The sequence below is a fragment of the Jaculus jaculus genome, chromosome 19 (assembly GCF_020740685.1).
Source record: "Jaculus jaculus isolate mJacJac1 chromosome 19, mJacJac1.mat.Y.cur, whole genome shotgun sequence".
Lineage (NCBI taxonomy): Eukaryota > Metazoa > Chordata > Mammalia > Rodentia > Dipodidae > Jaculus > Jaculus jaculus.
Genome location: NC_059120.1, coordinates 37,580,576 through 37,589,079, shown reverse-complemented (window position 1 = coordinate 37,589,079; position 8,504 = coordinate 37,580,576). Strand labels below are relative to the sequence as shown.

Here is an 8,504-nt window from a genome sequence, read left to right as displayed (position 1 = left end):
CAAGACATAGCCCCTTATTCCAGAAAGCCACTCACAGAGAAGAGCACTGGTAAAGGCAAGCGAGGAGCATTATTCACAGCCCCACCAGCCACTAGACACTTAGAAAGTACTTTCACTGGAAAGTATCGACCCTTCAATTTGGCCCACAAGGTGACTAAAAGCAGGACATCGCTACCATCATTTGTATCAGTTTCCTTTAGATATCTTCCTGTTAGCCTTTACAGCGTCCTGTCCCAGAACCCCTCAGGTGTTCCAGTCACTGTCCTAAACCTGAAGTCACCTTGGATTTCAAGACCATCAGGATACAGCATCCCAAGTGAAGGCAGTTATCCATGATGGTGAGGCTGCTCCCCATAGAAAGAACAATCATTCTTTTCTTTTCAATTGTGGAACTCTTTATGAATTTGCTCGTCATCCTTGCCCGGGGTCATGCTATCTTCTCTGTATCATTCCAACTTTAGTACATGTGCTGCTGAAGTGAGGACAGAACAGTTATCTGAGGTGAATAAGGCTTTCTTTGAGCCACCTTGCAGAGCCAGGACAGAGGTAGAAGCAACCCGCACATATATGGCTGTGACTTTCTGTATGTCAGAACTGATTGAATGACAATAAACTCACAAACTGACAATTTCATTGGCTGTATGTAATTCATAACATGCTATTGATTTTGCCTGATTGACATTGTCTTTGGCAATCACAGTTTCTTTATTCATTACTCATACTCTCAAACATTACTCTTCATACAATGACATGTAGATTATACAATGGCTAGGAATGTGTTCAAGAGGCTCCAGGGTTCAAGAGGCCTAAAAAGAAGGCAGGGCAGAGAGCTGATGCACTTACAGATGCTGCAGGCGCTTGGAGCTGTGGGAGGTGCGCAGAGCCACTTGAAAGCAAGGTGCCATGCATGTCCAAAGTGCAGGGCTGGGCCCAGAACATTAGAAGTTCAAGTGTCCATGTCAAGAAGAGTGAGTGTGCTCAACTGAAACCCTGGTGACAGAGTCAGGAGCTTGCTCCCTGCTGACCCCGTGACATAGCACTGGGTTATTTATGTGACAATGAGTCAGTGGGTCCTGCTGTGTCCCAGTTAGGTGTCCTCTCTCTTTTTTTTTTTTTTTAATATTTTTTGTTCAATTTTTATTTATTTATTTGAGAGTGACAGACAGAGAGAAAGACAGATAGAGGGAGAGAGAGAGAATGGGCGCACCAGGGCTTCCAGCCACTGCAAACGAACTCCAGACGCGTGCGCCCCTTTGTGCATCTGGCTAACGTGGGACCTGGGGAACCGGGCCTCAAACCGGGGTCCTTAGGCTTCACAGGCAAGCGCTTAACCGCTAAGCCATCTCTCCAGCCCTCCTCTCTTTTTTTATGATCCAGGTGAGGGGGCTGCTTCCTTGATTGGTCTGGTATATTTGATAAGTGCAGGCACATTGATTTTATTTTCTTTAATTTTTTGTATCACATTGATTTTCTGATTTTTTTTTTTTTTTTTTTGGAGGGGGAGGTTGTTGTTGTTTTTTGAGGTAGAATCTCAATCTAGCTCAAGCTGACCTGGAACTGATGTGGTTTTGATATGTCCATATGTTCCTGGTTCTTAATTATAAAATTTGATATATTTAAAGGTGGTAGTTTTATATGTATGAAGAAATTCACTATCAGTCCATGTCATGGTTTGTAGTTGACAGACAGTGGTTGTTTACTTGCACAAAGAACATACAGAGCCATTCTTCCTCATCACTTGCATTCAGAATTGAACAAAGTGCTGCTTTTTATTTTATATTTTTGGTTTTTTGAGGTAGGGTCTCACTCTAGCCCAGGCTGACCTGGAATTCACTCTGTATCCTCAAGGTGGCCTCAAACTCCCTCCCAAGTGCTGGGATTAAAGGTATGTGCCACTATGCCCAGACAAACTGCTGTTTTTTTTTAAATGGGGTCAAACAGGGTAAAATATACCATGAAACCTATGGTTTCATGTAAAATGTAGTAACCTGGAACAGGGCACAGCCTAATCTCCACAATCAGTTCATGTATTGACTAAGATGGCTTAATTACACAAACTTTAAAAAAATTATTTTTATTTATTTATTTGATAGAGAAAGGGTGGGGGAAAGAGAATGGGCACACCAGGGCCTTCAGCCACTGCAAATGAACTCCAGACACATGCATCCCCTTATGCATCTGGCTAATGTGGGTCCTGGGGAATCAAACTTGGGCCCTTTGGCTTTGCAGGCAAATACCTTACCAGCTAAGCTATCCCTCCATCCCAATTATACAAACTTTTTATGCACAATTTCCTCCAGTTAAATCTAAAGCTCATGTCATTCCCAAAGACAGACTTGGGAGTCATTGGACCTCTTCATTTGTTTCTCTTACCAATGGGCATATTGGTTAAGTCTCCTTTCTCTGCTTTTTACCATCACTAGTCTCTTTAATTGGTGTATCAGGATGGGTGGCTGAGCCAGTCTCTGATGAGACTCCTTTTGTCTTGAACAATTGGAATCAAATGACCTGAGATCTGTCTTTGAAGTGCTTGCAGCAATCCCAGTGCTACACAGAAGAAAAACAAAAGCAAGGATTGCAGTTTCCATGGTATTAGTCTAGGCTGTCTGGGTCTGGCCCTGATCTAGCTCACATTACTTTGGGTTATTATCTTGGGCCAGGCTATGCAGAGCTGTAGTGCTGCCAAGAAGGCTTTAAGATATTCATAAACCAAGCCGGTTATTCCTGGCTTCCAAGGTAACCAGGGAGAAAAACTCAGGAGAACTCAGAAGGGAGGAGAAGAAACAACACAGTATCAGAAATGAAATGGAGTTATCTAGGTCAGTGTTGAAGTTACCTTTTCGTTGCTGGGACAAACATCCAACCAAAAGCAGTTTATGGGAGGAAAGGGTTTATTTTAGGTTTACAGATTCCCGGAGAAACTTCATCATGGTAGAAAAAGCTGGCTCCCTTCCATAAATCCACAGCAGAGACAGAAAAGCCAACATCAGCAAGCAGGAACAGCCAGACCTCAAACTGGCTCTCAACACCCCTAGTGTGGTCACACTCAAGATCTGCCCCCCGTAACACACCCCTAGCAGGGCTCTGCCTACTGGAGACTTAATCTTTTATTTTTTAAATTTTTTCAAATTTTTATTAACAGCTTCCATGATTATAAAAAAGTTTCCCATGGTAATACCCACCCTCCTCCCACTTTCCTCCTGTGAGACACCATTCTCCATTTTTTTTTCAAGGTAGGGTCTTAATCTAGCCCAGGCTGACCTGGAATTCACTATGTATTCTCACAGTGGCCTTGAACTCATGGCAATCCTCCTACCTCTGCTTCCCGAGTGCTGCGATTAAAGGCATTCACCACCTTGCCCAGCTAAAGTTTTATTTATTCACAAGGAGAGAGAGAGAAGACAGAGGGAAAGAGAGAGAATAGCACGCCAGGGCCTCTAGCCATTGCAAATGAACTCTAGACACGTGTCACTTTATGCAACTGGCTTTACATGGGTATCAGGGAATCAAACCCAGGTCATTAGGCCTTACAGGCAAGTGCCTTAAGCTCTAAGTCATCTCTCCAGCCCCTAGTCTCACTTTTTTTTGTGTGTGGGGGGCGGGGGTTCCCTCTAGCTCAGGCTGACCTGGAATTAACTATGTAGTCTCAGGGTGGCCTTGAGCTCATGGCAGTCCTCCTACCTCTGCCTCCCAAGTGCTGGGATGGAAGGTGTGTGCCTATTCTCACTGTTGATTACAGAAGCTTCTCTTTCCGGTGGCAGTGACCACTGGGGGTACTCAAAACTCACCATTGCTCAGAAGAAATCAAAGTGGTGTGTTCAACACTGGGACATTTCTGTCACACCTCCAAGGCTCAAGGACCACTGGGGAAGAATGTAAGCCAAAGGGAGGGGAGGAGTGCCTTCTAAAGAGCCATGATATTCATAATCGCACAGTGACTGATGCTACCTACACAAAACCTGCATAAAAGGAGGGGAAAAATGATGACATCAAAATAGAAAAGAGACTAGTTGGAAAGAAAAAGGTATTTAGGCACTGGGTGTGGTGGTGCATGCCTTTGAAGAATTGCTGTGAGTGTGAAGCCACTCCGAGACTACCGAGTGAATTCCAGGTTAGCATGGGCTAGAGTAAGACCCTACCTTGGGGAAAAGAAAAAAAAAAAAAGAGTAGAGGGGGCATTTGGTTTGGAGAAAACAGGGTGGTGGGAGAGGGTCATGATTATGGTATGTTGTCTATATATACAGAAGTTGCCAATAAAAAATTTTTCAAAAGCAAGGTGTGGTGGTGCACACCTTTAATCCCAGCACCTGGGAGGCAGAAGTAGGAGGATTGATGTGAGATGAAGGCTACCCTGAGACTACATAGTGAGCTCCAGGTTGGCCTGGGCTAGGGAGAGACCCTACCTTGAAAAAAAAAATCCAGAACAAAAACAAATAAAACCTCAGGGGCTAGAGAGATAGCTCAGTGGCTAAGATGTTTGCCTGCAGAGCCTAATGACCCAAGTTTGATTCCCCAGTACCTACATAAAGCCAGATGCACAAAGTGACCCATGTGTCTGGAATTCATCTGCAGTTCACCCATTCTCTCTCTCTGCTGAGTGTGGTGGTACACACCTTTAATTCCAGCACTCAGGAGGCTGAGGTAGGAGGATTGCTATGAGTTTGAGGCAAGCCAAATAAATTCCATGTGAGCCTGGGCTAGAGAGAGACCCTAATCAAAACAACAACAACAACAAAACAAGTTACTCAGGCTATGGGGGACTTAAACTCACATTCAAATTACCACAGTGGGAATGGTTCAAGTTGTGTTGTGGCATGTTCCATCCCTCTTCCCTCCAGTTTCTTTTATTTAATATTTTATTTTTATTTATTTATTTGACAGAGAGAGAGAATGGGCATGCCAGGGCCTCCAGCCACTGAAAACGAACTCTACATGTGTGCGCCTCCTTGTGCATCTGACTAACGTAGGTCCTGGGGCTTTGCAGGCAAACGCCTGAACCACTAAGCCATCCTTCCAGTCCCCCCACTTTTATTAAAATCATGAACTGATGGTAGATTTTGTCCAAGGCCTTTTCTGCATCTATTGAGATGACCATGTGCTTGCATTTGATTTACATATGTTGAATCATCCCTGTGTATCTGGAATAATGCCAACTTGATCAAGACTGATCTTTTTGTTTTTTTCTTTTTTTTTTAAATATTTTTAAAAATTATTTACTTATTTATTTGAGAGCGACAGACACAGAGAGAAAGACAGATTGAGGAAGAGAGAGAATGGGCGCGCCAGGGCTTCCAGCCTCTGCAAACGAACTCCAGATGTGTGCGCCCCCTTGTGCATCTGGCTAACATGGGACCTGGGGAACCGAGCCTCGAACTGGGGTCCTTAGGCTTCACAGGCAAGCGCTTAACCACTAAGCCATCTCTCCAGCGCTGTTTTCTTCTTGAATTTGGGTTGCAAGTATTGTTTTTCAAGCTTTTTTATGAGAGAGAGAAAAAAAACAATGGTGCACTGGGGCCTCCAGCCATTGCAGTCGAACTTCAGACAAGTGTGCAATCTTGTGTGCTTATATCACCTTCTATGTCTGGCTCACATGAGACATGCAGAATAGAACATGGGTCCTTAGGTTTCACAGGCAAGCACCTTAACCACTAAACCATCTCTCCAGTCCCCCTCCTTTTTTTTGATTTTTCGAAGTAGGGTCTCACTCTAGCCCAGGCTGACCTGAAATTTACTATGTAGTCTCAGGGTTGCCTTGAGCTCACAGTGGTCCTCGTACCTCTGCCTCCCAAGTACTGGGATTAAAGACATGTGCCATCATGCCACCATGCCACCACACCTGTATCTTGCTTGTTTTTTTCTATTAAAGGTGTGTGGCACCACGTCCAGCAGTTTGTATTCTATTGATAATTTTTGTGTCGATGTTCATCAGGGATATTGATCTAAAATTTTCTTTCTTTGATGTGTGTCTATCTGATTTTTGTATTAGTGTAATGTTGGGTTTGTAGAAGGGAGTAGGGAGTATTCCTTTCTTTTCTATTAAATCAAATATTTTGAGAAGGATTGGTGTTATTTCTTCTTTAAAGGGTTGACTGAATTCTGCAGTGAACCCAACTGGACCTGGATTTTCTTTTTTGGCTGGGAAATTTTTTTTTCAAGGTAGGCCTCATTCTGGTCCAGGCTGACCTATAATTCACTCTGTATTCTCAGGGTAGCCTTGAACTCACAGTGATCCTCCTACCTCTGCCTCCCAAGTGCTGGGATTAAAGATGTGTACCACCACACCTGGCTGGGAGATTTTTTTATTACCTCTTCAATCTCATTGCTGGCCATAAATCTGTTAACTTATTTATCTCATGTCATATGTATGTAGAAATTCAAACATTTTTATTTTTTTGATTTTCCAGCTTGGTGGGATATAGGTTTTGGAAGTATGTGCTAATTTCGATGGTATCTATTGTAATGTTTCCGTTATTCATCCCTAATCTTGTTGATTAGGGTCTTTTGTCTCTTTCTTTTGGATAATTTGGCGAAATGTTTGCAAATCTTGTTTACCCTTTCAAAGAACCATCTTTTTGCTTCATTAGTTCTTTTCTTTGTTCCTTCTTTCTGTTTCATTGATTTCTGCCCTGATCTTAACTATTTCTTTTCATCTGGTACTTTTGAGTTTTGTTTATATTCTTTTTATCCTAGGTCTTCAGGTTCATCATTATCTCAGATCTCTCTCTTTTTTTATTTTTAATTTTTGTTTATTTTTATTTACTTATCTGAGAGTGACAAACAGAGAAAGAGGCAGAGAGAGAGAATGGGTGTGCTAGAGCCTCCAGCCACTGCAAATGAACTCCAGACACATGCACCACCTCATGCATCTGGTTTATGTGGTTCCTGTGGAATCGAACCTGGGTCCTTAAGCTTCACAGGCAAGCACTTAACTGCTAAGCCATCTCCAGCCCAAGATCTCTCTTTTGTAATGCAGGCACTTAGAGCTATACACTCTGCCTCCCCAGTGCTTTAATCCCAGCACTGGGGAGACAGAGGTAGGAGGATCCCTGTGAGTTAAAGGTCACCCTGAGACTATGTAGTGAATTCCAGGTCAGCCTGGGCTAGAGTGAGACCCTACCTCAGAAAACCAAAAAAAAAAAAAAAAGGTCAGTTGCTCTAGTAACAATTCCAATCTTTCATCCTGTTAATAATGCTTTCACACACAGGACAAAACTAGGAGGTTCTTGACAGTTTTTTTTTTTTTTTTTTTTTAATTACACACCAGACGTGAACTAATCAGATCAGAATGGTTACTTATAGTCTCTCAAGCGGTTAAGTGCTTGCCTGTGAAGCCTAAGGACCCTGGTTCGAGGCTTGATTCTCCAGGACCCACGTTAGCCAGATGCACAAGGGGCGCACTCATCTGGAGTTCCTCTGCAGTGGCTGGAGGCCCTGGTGTGCCCATTCTCTCTCTCTCTGCCTCTTTCTCTCTCTGTCGCTCTCAAATAAATAAACAGAAATAAGCAACAGATAATTTAAAAAAAAAAAAGAAAAGGAAATATATTTCTATTTCTTCCAGATGGTACTGGAAGTAGTTTGGGGCAAAGTAAAAATCAACCACTGGAAGTTAATTTTCCAAAACTAGTAGTGACGTTCAGGTTAAGGTAACATGGCCATACAGCTTTCACCTTAAATAATCAGCAACATGGTTGTGGGGGGGTTATGGGAGGGCTTTCTTTTTACTGGATGGGTAACAATGAACAGTCCCTTAGAACTTTTCATTCCTTCTTCAGCTTGCTAGGATCCAGTAACTTCTCAAAGGTTTTTAGGAAATTAAGACTTTTTCTTCTTGGAGGTTGTTATGCCCAGTTCTCGGCATCCCCAGCGACCACCAAGGAGAACCACACACGTATGCAAGGGCAAGGAGCTTTATTTCAGGCTTAAGCTCGGTCTCTTGACTTCACCAGCGCAGTGGATCCATACAAGAGCCCCGAGCAGTGGGAGGGCAGGGTTTTTATAAGGATCTGAACATAGAAGAAGGGATGAGTATGTGATTGGTTGATTTAAACAGTAACTGCACTTGTACTCTTCTGGTTAGCTTAGGATTTTGGTGGGCAAAGTTGGCAGGCTGGGTCTAGGGGAACTGAATTTATCTATGACTATAGGAATGTATGACATAGTCAGTTTCCAGTAACTGTTAAACCCACCCTTACCAGAAGATTAAAAAAAAAATGTAGATCTTGCCAGGAAACAGAAATTTAGGCCTACCAAGGACTCTGAAGCCTGTCATGGTGTCCATCTGGTTCCTGAGTCCTTCAAGGTATCTGCTGTGCCTCCCAGACATGCAGCGTTGCAAACACCCCTTTCTTGTGCAGCCGTGTGCCGGGAGCTGCTTTGAGCATGGATGGAACACGAGCTCCTGGAGATCTGGCAAACACTGGCTTGATGTCTCTACGTACTACACAGGCGGTCTCAGGAGAACAACTGTTATATTCCCAGTGCTAAATTCAGGCAATCATGGAAGC

The 8,504-nt window shown here is 43.3% G+C and overlaps 1 non-coding gene across 1 annotated transcript; it reads right to left on the bottom strand.

Moving 5' to 3' along the window:
- Positions 1-380: 380 nt before the first annotated feature.
- LOC123456127 lies at positions 381-485 on the bottom strand. Its single transcript, XR_006634346.1, has one exon. It is a non-coding gene; the product is annotated as a U6 spliceosomal RNA (small nuclear RNA).
- Positions 486-8,504: the final 8,019 nt, after the last annotated feature.